The sequence below is a fragment of the Oncorhynchus kisutch genome, unplaced genomic scaffold (assembly GCF_002021735.2).
Source record: "Oncorhynchus kisutch isolate 150728-3 unplaced genomic scaffold, Okis_V2 scaffold2281, whole genome shotgun sequence".
NCBI classification, from domain to species: Eukaryota; Metazoa; Chordata; class Actinopteri; order Salmoniformes; family Salmonidae; genus Oncorhynchus; species Oncorhynchus kisutch.
This window is the reverse complement of record NW_022264226.1, coordinates 21,419-32,856: the sequence shown is the minus strand read 5'-3', so window position 1 is coordinate 32,856 and position 11,438 is coordinate 21,419. Positions and strand designations below refer to the sequence as shown.

The window sequence follows — 11,438 nt, the reverse complement described above, 5'->3', positions numbered from 1 at the left end:
AATGGAATCTTTTGATTCCCAAAAGAAGGCATTAATGAAAAATTGAATTTTCAGTTTCAACTATGGTACTTACTGAATGTATCAATGAGTGCTGTTTACACAGAGGTTCAAACCAGGGGACCTTTTGCATGTTAAGTGCACGTGATAACAGCTACACTACAGAAACTTCTGCTTGAGATACCTGCAAGAAGTAAACTTAATTTTCTTATAGTCAGTGCATGTATTTGAATTTCCAAAATTAGGTATTTATGAAAGCAACTCATCTCTTTTATAAATACACAACTTACTGCATGTGTCAAAGATGACTGTTCCGCCCGGTTTCGAACCAGGGACCTTTCGCGTGTAAAGCGAACGTGATAACCACTACACTACAGAAACTGATGCAAGTGTTATCTTCAAGGAGTAACCAAGTTTTACAGATATTCATTGCATGTATTCCAATTTCCAAAAAAGCCATTCATGAGAATATATATTCTCTGTTGTTGATACAGCACTAACTGCATGTGTCAAAGATCACTGTTTCTATCAGTTTTTCAACCACAGACCTTTCGCATGTAAGGTGAACGTGATAACCATTACACTACAGAAACTGCTGCATTAATTACCAGCAAGGAGTAAACCGCATTTTACAAATATTTAATGCATGTATTCGAATTTCCAAAGTAAGGCATTTATTAGAACAACTATTCTCTGTTACAAATACAGTACTTAATGGATTTGTCATAGAGAACTGTTTCCGCCCAGCTTCGAATCGGGGACCATTCGTGTGTAAAGCAAACTTGATAACTACTAAACTAGAGAAACTGCTGCTAGAATTATTACTGTGTTGTAAACCAAATTTTACATATATTCATCGCACGAATTCGAAATTCCAACATAATGCATTTATGAAAATTCTCTGTTACAAATACAGTACTTCTCACATGTGTCAGAGACGTCTGTTTCCGCCCAGCATCGAAAAGTATACATTTTGCGTCTTAAGTGAACTTGATAACCACTACGCTATGGAATCTTTTGATTCCCAAAAGAAGGCATTAATGAAAAATTGAATTTTCAGTTTCAACTATGGTACTTACTGAATGTATCAATGAGTGCTGTTTACACAGAGGTTCAAACCAGGGACCTTTTGCATGTTAAGTGCACGTGATAACAGCTACACTACAGAAACTTCTGCTTGAGATACCTGCAAGAAGTAAACTTAATTTTCTTATAGTCAGTGCATGTATTTGAATTTCCAAAATTAGGTATTTATGAAAGCAACTCATCTCTTTTATAAATACACAACTTACTGCATGTGTCAAAGATGACTGTTTCCGCCCGGTTTCGAACCAGGGACCTTTCGCGTGTAAAGCGAACGTGATAACCACTACACTACAGAAACTGATGCAAGTGTTATCAGCAAGGAGTAACCCAAATTTTACAGATATTCATTGCATGTATTCCAATTTCCAAAAAAAGCCATTCATGAGAACATATATTCTCTGTTGTTGATACAGCACTAACTGCATGTGTCAAAGATCACTGTTTCTATCAGTTTTTCAACCACAGACCTTTCGCATGTAAGGTGAACGTGATAACCATTACACTACAGAAACTGCTGCATTAATTACCAGCAAGGAGTAAACCGCATTTTACAAATATTTATTGCATGTATTCGAATTTCCAAAGTAAGGCATTTATTAGAACAACTATTCTCTGTTACAAATACAGTACTTAATGGATTTGTCATAGAGAACTGTTTCCGCCCAGCTTCGAATCGGGGACCATTCGTGTGTAAAGCAAACTTGATAACTACTAAACTAGAGAAACTGCTGCTAGAATTATTACTGTGGAGTAAACCAAATTTTACATATATTCATCGCACGAATTCGAAATTCCAACATAATGCATTTATGAAAATTCTCTGTTACAAATACAGTACTTCTCACATGTGTCAGAGACGTCTGTTTCCGCCCAGCATCGAAAAGTATACATTTTGCGTCTTAAGTGAACTTGATAACCACTACGCTATGGAATCTTTTGATTCCCAAAAGAAGGCATTAATGAAAAATTGAATTTTCAGTTTCAACTATGGTACTTACTGAATGTATCAATGAGTGCTGTTTACACAGAGGTTCAAACCAGGGACCTTTTGCATGTTAAGTGCACGTGATAACAGCTACACTACAGAAACTTCTGCTTGAGATACCTGCAAGAAGTAAACTTAATTTTCTTATAGTCAGTGCATGTATTTGAATTTCCAAAATTAGGTATTTATGAAAGCAACTCATCTCTTTTATAAATACACAACTTACTGCATGTGTCAAAGATGACTGTTTCCGCCCGGTTTCGAACCAGGGACCTTTCGCGTGTAAAGCGAACGTGATAACCACTACACTACAGAAACTGATGCAAGTGTTATCAGCAAGGAGTAACCCAAATTTTACAGATATTCATTGCATGTATTCCAATTTCCAAAAAAAGCCATTCATGAGAACATATATTCTCTGTTGTTGATACAGCACTAACTGCATGTGTCAAAGATCACTGTTTCTATCAGTTTTTCAACCACAGACCTTTCGCATGTAAGGTGAACGTGATAACCATTACACTACAGAAACTGCTGCATTAATTACCAGCAAGGAGTAAACCGCATTTTACAAATATTTAATGCATGTATTCGAATTTCCAAAGTAAGGCATTTATTAGAACAACTATTCTCTGTTACAAATACAGTACTTAATGGATTTGTCATAGAGAACTGTTTCCGCCCAGCTTCGAATCGGGGACCATTCGTGTGTAAAGCAAACTTGATAACTACTAAACTAGAGAAACTGCTGCTAGAATTATTACTGTGTTGTAAACCAAATTTTACATATATTCATCGCACGAATTCGAAATTCCAACATAATGCATTTATGAAAATTCTCTGTTACAAATACAGTACTTCTCACATGTGTCAGAGACGTCTGTTTCCGCCCAGCATCGAAAAGTATACATTTTGCGTCTTAAGTGAACTTGATAACCACTACGCTATGGAATCTTTTGATTCCCAAAAGAAGGCATTAATGAAAAATTGAATTTTCAGTTTCAACTATGGTACTTACTGAATGTATCAATGAGTGCTGTTTACACAGAGGTTCAAACCAGGGACCTTTTGCATGTTAAGTGCACGTGATAACAGCTACACTACAGAAACTTCTGCTTGAGATACCTGCAAGAAGTAAACTTAATTTTCTTATAGTCAGTGCATGTATTTGAATTTCCAAAATTAGGTATTTATGAAAGCAACTCATCTCTTTTATAAATACACAACTTACTGCATGTGTCAAAGATGACTGTTTCCGCCCGGTTTCGAACCAGGGACCTTTCGCGTGTAAAGCGAACGTGATAACCACTACACTACAGAAACTGATGCAAGTGTTATCAGCAAGGAGTAACCCAAATTTTACAGATATTCATTGCATGTATTCCAATTTCCAAAAAAAGCCATTCATGAGAACATATATTCTCTGTTGTTGATACAGCACTAACTGCATGTGTCAAAGATCACTGTTTCTATCAGTTTTTCAACCACAGACCTTTCGCATGTAAGGTGAACGTGATAACCATTACACTACAGAAACTGCTGCATTAATTACCAGCAAGGAGTAAACCGCATTTTACAAATATTTATTGCATGTATTCGAATTTCCAAAGTAAGGCATTTATTAGAACAACTATTCTCTGTTACAAATACAGTACTTAATGGATTTGTCATAGAGAACTGTTTCCGCCCAGCTTCGAATCGGGGACCATTCGTGTGTAAAGCAAACTTGATAACTACTAAACTAGAGAAACTGCTGCTAGAATTATTACTGTGGAGTAAACCAAATTTTACATATATTCATCGCACGAATTCGAAATTCCAACATAATGCATTTATGAAAATTCTCTGTTACAAATACAGTACTTCTCACATGTGTCAGAGACGTCTGTTTCCGCCCAGCATCGAAAAGTATACATTTTGCGTCTTAAGTGAACTTGATAACCACTACGCTATGGAATCTTTTGATTCCCAAAAGAAGGCATTAATGAAAAATTGAATTTTCAGTTTCAACTATGGTACTTACTGAATGTATCAATGAGTGCTGTTTACACAGAGGTTCAAACCAGGGACCTTTTGCATGTTAAGTGCACGTGATAACAGCTACACTACAGAAACTTCTGCTTGAGATACCTGCAAGAAGTAAACTTAATTTTCTTATAGTCAGTGCATGTATTTGAATTTCCAAAATTAGGTATTTATGAAAGCAACTCATCTCTTTTATAAATACACAACTTACTGCATGTGTCAAAGATGACTGTTTCCGCCCGGTTTCGAACCAGGGACCTTTCGCGTGTAAAGCGAACGTGATAACCACTACACTACAGAAACTGATGCAAGTGTTATCAGCAAGGAGTAACCCAAATTTTACAGATATTCATTGCATGTATTCCAATTTCCAAAAAAAGCCATTCATGAGAACATATATTCTCTGTTGTTGATACAGCACTAACTGCATGTGTCAAAGATCACTGTTTCTATCAGTTTTTCAACCACAGACCTTTCGCATGTAAGGTGAACGTGATAACCATTACACTACAGAAACTGCTGCATTAATTACCAGCAAGGAGTAAACCGCATTTTACAAATATTTAATGCATGTATTCGAATTTCCAAAGTAAGGCATTTATTAGAACAACTATTCTCTGTTACAAATACAGTACTTAATGGATTTGTCATAGAGAACTGTTTCCGCCCAGCTTCGAATCGGGGACCATTCGTGTGTAAAGCAAACTTGATAACTACTAAACTAGAGAAACTGCTGCTAGAATTATTACTGTGTTGTAAACCAAATTTTACATATATTCATCGCACGAATTCGAAATTCCAACATAATGCATTTATGAAAATTCTCTGTTACAAATACAGTACTTCTCACATGTGTCAGAGACGTCTGTTTCCGCCCAGCATCGAAAAGTATACATTTTGCGTCTTAAGTGAACTTGATAACCACTACGCTATGGAATCTTTTGATTCCCAAAAGAAGGCATTAATGAAAAATTGAATTTTCAGTTTCAACTATGGTACTTACTGAATGTATCAATGAGTGCTGTTTACACAGAGGTTCAAACCAGGGACCTTTTGCATGTTAAGTGCACGTGATAACAGCTACACTACAGAAACTTCTGCTTGAGATACCTGCAAGAAGTAAACTTAATTTTCTTATAGTCAGTGCATGTATTTGAATTTCCAAAATTAGGTATTTATGAAAGCAACTCATCTCTTTTATAAATACACAACTTACTGCATGTGTCAAAGATGACTGTTTCCGCCCGGTTTCGAACCAGGGACCTTTCGCGTGTAAAGCGAACGTGATAACCACTACACTACAGAAACTGATGCAAGTGTTATCAGCAAGGAGTAACCCAAATTTTACAGATATTCATTGCATGTATTCCAATTTCCAAAAAAAGCCATTCATGAGAACATATATTCTCTGTTGTTGATACAGCACTAACTGCATGTGTCAAAGATCACTGTTTCTATCAGTTTTTCAACCACAGACCTTTCGCATGTAAGGTGAACGTGATAACCATTACACTACAGAAACTGCTGCATTAATTACCAGCAAGGAGTAAACCGCATTTTACAAATATTTATTGCATGTATTCGAATTTCCAAAGTAAGGCATTTATTAGAACAACTATTCTCTGTTACAAATACAGTACTTAATGGATTTGTCATAGAGAACTGTTTCCGCCCAGCTTCGAATCGGGGACCATTCGTGTGTAAAGCAAACTTGATAACTACTAAACTAGAGAAACTGCTGCTAGAATTATTACTGTGTAGTAAACCAAATTTTACATATATTCATCGCACGAATTCGAAATTCCAACATAATGCATTTATGAAAATTCTCTGTTACAAATACAGTACTTCTCACATGTGTCAGAGACGTCTGTTTCCGCCCAGCATCGAAAAGTATACATTTTGCGTCTTAAGTGAACTTGATAACCACTACGCTATGGAATCTTTTGATTCCCAAAAGAAGGCATTAATGAAAAATTGAATTTTCAGTTTCAACTATGGTACTTACTGAATGTATCAATGAGTGCTGTTTACACAGAGGTTCAAACCAGGGACCTTTTGCATGTTAAGTGCACGTGATAACAGCTACACTACAGAAACTTCTGCTTGAGATACCTGCAAGAAGTAAACTTAATTTTCTTATAGTCAGTGCATGTATTTGAATTTCCAAAATTAGGTATTTATGAAAGCAACTCATCTCTTTTATAAATACACAACTTACTGCATGTGTCAAAGATGACTGTTTCCGCCCGGTTTCGAACCAGGGACCTTTCGCGTGTAAAGCGAACGTGATAACCACTACACTACAGAAACTGATGCAAGTGTTATCAGCAAGGAGTAACCCAAATTTTACAGATATTCATTGCATGTATTCCAATTTCCAAAAAAAGCCATTCATGAGAACATATATTCTCTGTTGTTGATACAGCACTAACTGCATGTGTCAAAGATCACTGTTTCTATCAGTTTTTCAACCACAGACCTTTCGCATGTAAGGTGAACGTGATAACCATTACACTACAGAAACTGCTGCATTAATTACCAGCAAGGAGTAAACCGCATTTTACAAATATTTATTGCATGTATTCGAATTTCCAAAGTAAGGCATTTATTAGAACAACTATTCTCTGTTACAAATACAGTACTTAATGGATTTGTCATAGAGAACTGTTTCCGCCCAGCTTCGAATCGGGGACCATTCGTGTGTAAAGCAAACTTGATAACTACTAAACTAGAGAAACTGCTGCTCGAATTATTACTGTGGAGTAAACCAAATTTTACATATATTCATCGCACGAATTCGAAATTCCAACATAATGCATTTATGAAAATTCTCTGTTACAAATACAGTACTTCTCACATGTGTCAGAGACGTCTGTTTCCGCCCAGCATCGAAAAGTATACATTTTGCGTCTTAAGTGAACTTGATAACCACTACGCTATGGAATCTTTTGATTCCCAAAAGAAGGCATTAATGAAAAATTGAATTTTCAGTTTCAACTATGGTACTTACTGAATGTATCAATGAGTGCTGTTTACACAGAGGTTCAAACCAGGGACCTTTTGCATGTTAAGTGCACGTGATAACAGCTACACTATAGAAACTTCTGCTTGAGATACCTGCAAGAAGTAAACTTAATTTTCTTATAGTCAGTGCATGTATTTGAATTTCCAAAATAAGGTATTTATGAAAGCAACTCATCTCTTTTATAAATACACAACTTACTGCATGTGTCAAAGATGACTGTTTCCGCCCGGTTTCGAACCAGGGACCTTTCGCGTGTAAAGCGAACGTGATAACCACTACACTACAGAAACTGATGCAAGTATTATCAGCAAGGAGTAACCCAAATTTTACAGATATTCATTGCATGTATTCCAATTTCCAAAAAAAGCCATTCATGAGAACATATATTCTCTGTTGTTGATACAGCACTAACTGCATGTGTCAAAGATCACTGTTTCTATCAGTTTTTCAACCACAGACCTTTCGCATGTAAGGTGAACGTGATAACCATTACACTACAGAAACTGCTGCATTAATTACCAGCAAGGAGTAAACCGCATTTTACAAATATTTAATGCATGTATTCGAATTTCCAAAGTAAGGCATTTATTAGAACAACTATTCTCTGTTACAAATACAGTACTTAATGGATTTGTCATAGAGAACTGTTTCCGCCCAGCTTCGAATCGGGGACCATTCGTGTGTAAAGCAAACTTGATAACTACTAAACTAGAGAAACTGCTGCTAGAATTATTACTGTGTTGTAAACCAAATTTTACATATATTCATCGCACGAATTCGAAATTCCAACATAATGCATTTATGAAAATTCTCTGTTACAAATACAGTACTTCTCACATGTGTCAGAGACGTCTGTTTCCGCCCAGCATCGAAAAGTATACATTTTGCGTCTTAAGTGAACTTGATAACCACTACGCTATGGAATCTTTTGATTCCCAAAAGAAGGCATTAATGAAAAATTTAATTTTCAGTTTCAACTATGGTACTTACTGAATGTATCAATGAGTGCTGTTTACACAGAGGTTCAAACCAGGGACCTTTTGCATGTTAAGTGCACGTGATAACAGCTACACTACAGAAACTTCTGCTTGAGATACCTGCAAGAAGTAAACTTAATTTTCTTATAGTCAGTGCATGTATTTGAATTTCCAAAATTAGGTATTTATGAAAGAAACTCATCTCTTTTATAAATACACAACTTACTGCATGTGTCAAAGATGACTGTTTCCGCCCGGTTTCGAAACAGGGACCTTTCACGTGTAAAGCGAACGTGATAACCACTACACTACAGAAACTGATGCAAGTGTTATCTGCAAGGAGTAACCCAAGTTTTACAGATATTCATTGCATGTATTCCAATTTCCAAAAAAAGCCATTCATGAGAACATATATTCTCTGTTGTTGATACAGCACTAACTGCATGTGTCAAAGATCACTGTTTCTATCAGTTTTTCAACCACAGACCTTTCGCATGTAAGGTGAACGTGATAACCATTACACTACAGAAACTGCTGCATTAATTACCAGCAAGGAGTAAACCGCATTTTACAAATATTTATTGCATGTATTCGAATTTCCAAAGTAAGGCATTTATTAGATCAACTATTCTCTGTTACAAATACAGTACTTAATGGATTTGTCATAGAGAACTGTTTCCGCCCAGCTTCGAATCGGGGAGCATTCATGTGTAAAGCAAACTTGATAACTACTAAACTAGAGAAACTGCTGCTCGAATTATTACTGTGGAGTAAACCAAATTTTACATATATTCATCGCACGAATTCGAAATTCCAACATAATGCATTTATGAAAATTCTCTGTTACAAATACAGTACTTCTCACATGTGTCAGAGACGTCTGTTTCCGCCCAGCATCGAAAAGTATACATTTTGCGTCTTAAGTGAACTTGATAACCACTACGCTATGGAATCTTTTGATTCCCAAAAGAAGGCATTAATGAAAAATTGAATTTTCAGTTTCAACTATGGTACTTACTGAATGTATCAATGAGTGCTGTTTACACAGAGGTTCAAACCAGGGACCTTTTGCATGTTAAGTGCACGTGATAACAGCTACACTACAGAAACTTCTGCTTGAGATACCTGCAAGAAGTAAACTTAATTTTCTTATAGTCAGTGCATGTATTTGAATTTCCAAAATTAGGTATTTATGAAAGCAACTCATCTCTTTTATAAATACACAACTTACTGCATGTGTCAAAGATGACTGTTTCCGCCCGGTTTCGAACCAGGGACCTTTCGCGTGTAAAGCGAACGTGATAACCACTACACTACAGAAACTTATGCAAGTGTTATCTGCAAGGAGTAACCCAAGTTTTACAGATATTCATTGCATGTATTCCAATTTCCAAAAAAAGCCATTCATGAGAACATATATTCTCTGTTGTTGATACAGCACTAACTGCATGTGTCAAAGATCACTGTTTCTATCAGTTTTTCAACCACAGACCTTTCGCATGTAAGGTGAACGTGATAACCATTACACTACAGAAACTGCTGCATTAATTACCAGCAAGGAGTAAACCGCATTTTACAAATATTTATTGCATGTATTCGAATTTCCAAAGTAAGGCATTTATTAGAACAACTATTCTCTGTTACAAATACAGTACTTAATGGATTTGTCATAGAGAACTGTTTCCGCCCAGCTTCGAATCGGGGACCATTCGTGTGTAAAGCAAACTTGATAACTACTAAACTAGAGAAACTGCTGCTAGAATTATTACTGTGGAGTAAACCAAATTTTACATATATTCATCGCACGAATTCGAAATTCCAACATAATGCATTTATGAAAATTCTCTGTTACAAATACAGTACTTCTCACATGTGTCAGAGACGTCTGTTTCCGCCCAGCATCGAAAAGTATACATTTTGCGTCTTAAGTGAACTTGATAACCACTACGCTATGGAATCTTTTGATTCCCAAAAGAAGGCATTAATGAAAAATTGAATTTTCAGTTTCAACTATGGTACTTACTGAATGTATCAATGAGTGCTGTTTACACAGAGGTTCAAACCAGGGACCTTTTGCATGTTAAGTGCACGTGATAACAGATACACTACAGAAACTTCTGCTTGAGATACCTGCAAGAAGTAAACTTAATTTTCTTATAGTCAGTGCATGTATTTGAATTTCCAAAATTAGGTATTTATGAAAGCAACTCATCTCTTTTATAAATACACAACTTACTGCATGTGTCAAAGATGACTGTTTCCGCCCGGTTTCGAACCAGGGACCTTTCGTGTGTAAAGCGAACGTGATAACCACTACACTACAGAAACTGATGCAAGTGTTATCAGCAAGGAGTAACCCAAATTTTACAGATATTCATTGCATGTATTCCAATTTCCAAAAAAAGCCATTCATGAGAACATATATTCTCTGTTGTTGATACAGCACTAACTGCATGTGTCAAAGATCACTGTTTCTATCAGTTTTTCAACCACAGACCTTTCGCATGTAAGGTGAACGTGATAACCATTACACTACAGAAACTGCTGCATTAATTACCAGCAAGGAGTAAACCGCATTTTACAAATATTTAATGCATGTATTCGAATTTCCAAAGTAAGGCATTTATTAGAACAACTATTCTCTGTTACAAATACAGTACTTAATGGATTTGTCATAGAGAACTGTTTCCGCCCAGCTTCGAATCGGGGACCATTCGTGTGTAAAGCAAACTTGATAACTACTAAACTAGAGAAACTGCTGCTAGAATTACTACTGTGTTGTAAACCAAATTTTACATATATTCATCGCACGAATTCGAAATTCCAACATAATGCATTTATGAAAATTCTCTGTTACAAATACAGTACTTCTCACATGTGTCAGAGATGTCTGTTTCCGCCCAGCATCGAAAAGTATACATTTTGCGTCTTAAGTGAACTTGATAATGTTAGTAATTAGCTATGTAGACGGACGAGTCGGTCAAGGATCGATTCAGACAAGGTGGTAAATTGTATGACAAGCTACAGTTTATTCAGAGTGAAGATATCTAGAACAGCGTAATTACGGCTCTCCCGCTGGTTCGTACGGAAGCGCAGACGAAGAAGAGGCCGTTACAATCAGTACACCACTATTATATAGAAAAGAATGTAGGTTGATTCTGGAAGATCGGATCTTTGGATTGGTTCAGCTGGGGTGTAGTCTGTAGTCTTCCGCCATTGGCTCAGTTGTCTGTCCGTCATCGTAGAATCCTCTTCGGGCATTCAACGTTCAGCTACAACGGAGATCATGTGTGTGTGCGCTGGTTTTGGCCATTAGTGTAATGCGGGAGCTATCCTGTAG

General features: G+C 36.4%; 11 non-coding genes across 11 annotated transcripts; all 11 read right to left on the bottom strand.

Moving 5' to 3' along the window:
• Positions 1-306: 306 nt before the first annotated feature.
• Positions 307-378, bottom strand: trnav-uac (transfer RNA valine (anticodon UAC)). Its single transcript has one exon. It is a non-coding gene; the product is annotated as a tRNA-Val (tRNA).
• Positions 379-1,308: 930 nt separating this feature from the next.
• On the bottom strand, positions 1,309-1,381 carry trnav-uac (transfer RNA valine (anticodon UAC)). Its single transcript has one exon. It is a non-coding gene; the product is annotated as a tRNA-Val (tRNA).
• A 932-nt stretch (positions 1,382-2,313) lies between these two features.
• On the bottom strand, positions 2,314-2,386 carry trnav-uac (transfer RNA valine (anticodon UAC)). Its single transcript has one exon. It is a non-coding gene; the product is annotated as a tRNA-Val (tRNA).
• Positions 2,387-3,318: 932 nt separating this feature from the next.
• trnav-uac (transfer RNA valine (anticodon UAC)) lies at positions 3,319-3,391 on the bottom strand. Its single transcript has one exon. It is a non-coding gene; the product is annotated as a tRNA-Val (tRNA).
• A 932-nt stretch (positions 3,392-4,323) lies between these two features.
• Positions 4,324-4,396, bottom strand: trnav-uac (transfer RNA valine (anticodon UAC)). The gene has a single exon. It is a non-coding gene; the product is annotated as a tRNA-Val (tRNA).
• A 932-nt stretch (positions 4,397-5,328) lies between these two features.
• Positions 5,329-5,401, bottom strand: trnav-uac (transfer RNA valine (anticodon UAC)). The gene has a single exon. It is a non-coding gene; the product is annotated as a tRNA-Val (tRNA).
• Positions 5,402-6,333: 932 nt separating this feature from the next.
• On the bottom strand, positions 6,334-6,406 carry trnav-uac (transfer RNA valine (anticodon UAC)). The gene has a single exon. It is a non-coding gene; the product is annotated as a tRNA-Val (tRNA).
• Positions 6,407-7,338: 932 nt separating this feature from the next.
• On the bottom strand, positions 7,339-7,411 carry trnav-uac (transfer RNA valine (anticodon UAC)). The gene has a single exon. It is a non-coding gene; the product is annotated as a tRNA-Val (tRNA).
• Positions 7,412-8,343: 932 nt separating this feature from the next.
• On the bottom strand, positions 8,344-8,416 carry trnav-uac (transfer RNA valine (anticodon UAC)). Its single transcript has one exon. It is a non-coding gene; the product is annotated as a tRNA-Val (tRNA).
• Positions 8,417-9,348: 932 nt separating this feature from the next.
• trnav-uac (transfer RNA valine (anticodon UAC)) lies at positions 9,349-9,421 on the bottom strand. Its single transcript has one exon. It is a non-coding gene; the product is annotated as a tRNA-Val (tRNA).
• Positions 9,422-10,353: 932 nt separating this feature from the next.
• On the bottom strand, positions 10,354-10,426 carry trnav-uac (transfer RNA valine (anticodon UAC)). The gene has a single exon. It is a non-coding gene; the product is annotated as a tRNA-Val (tRNA).
• Positions 10,427-11,438: the final 1,012 nt, after the last annotated feature.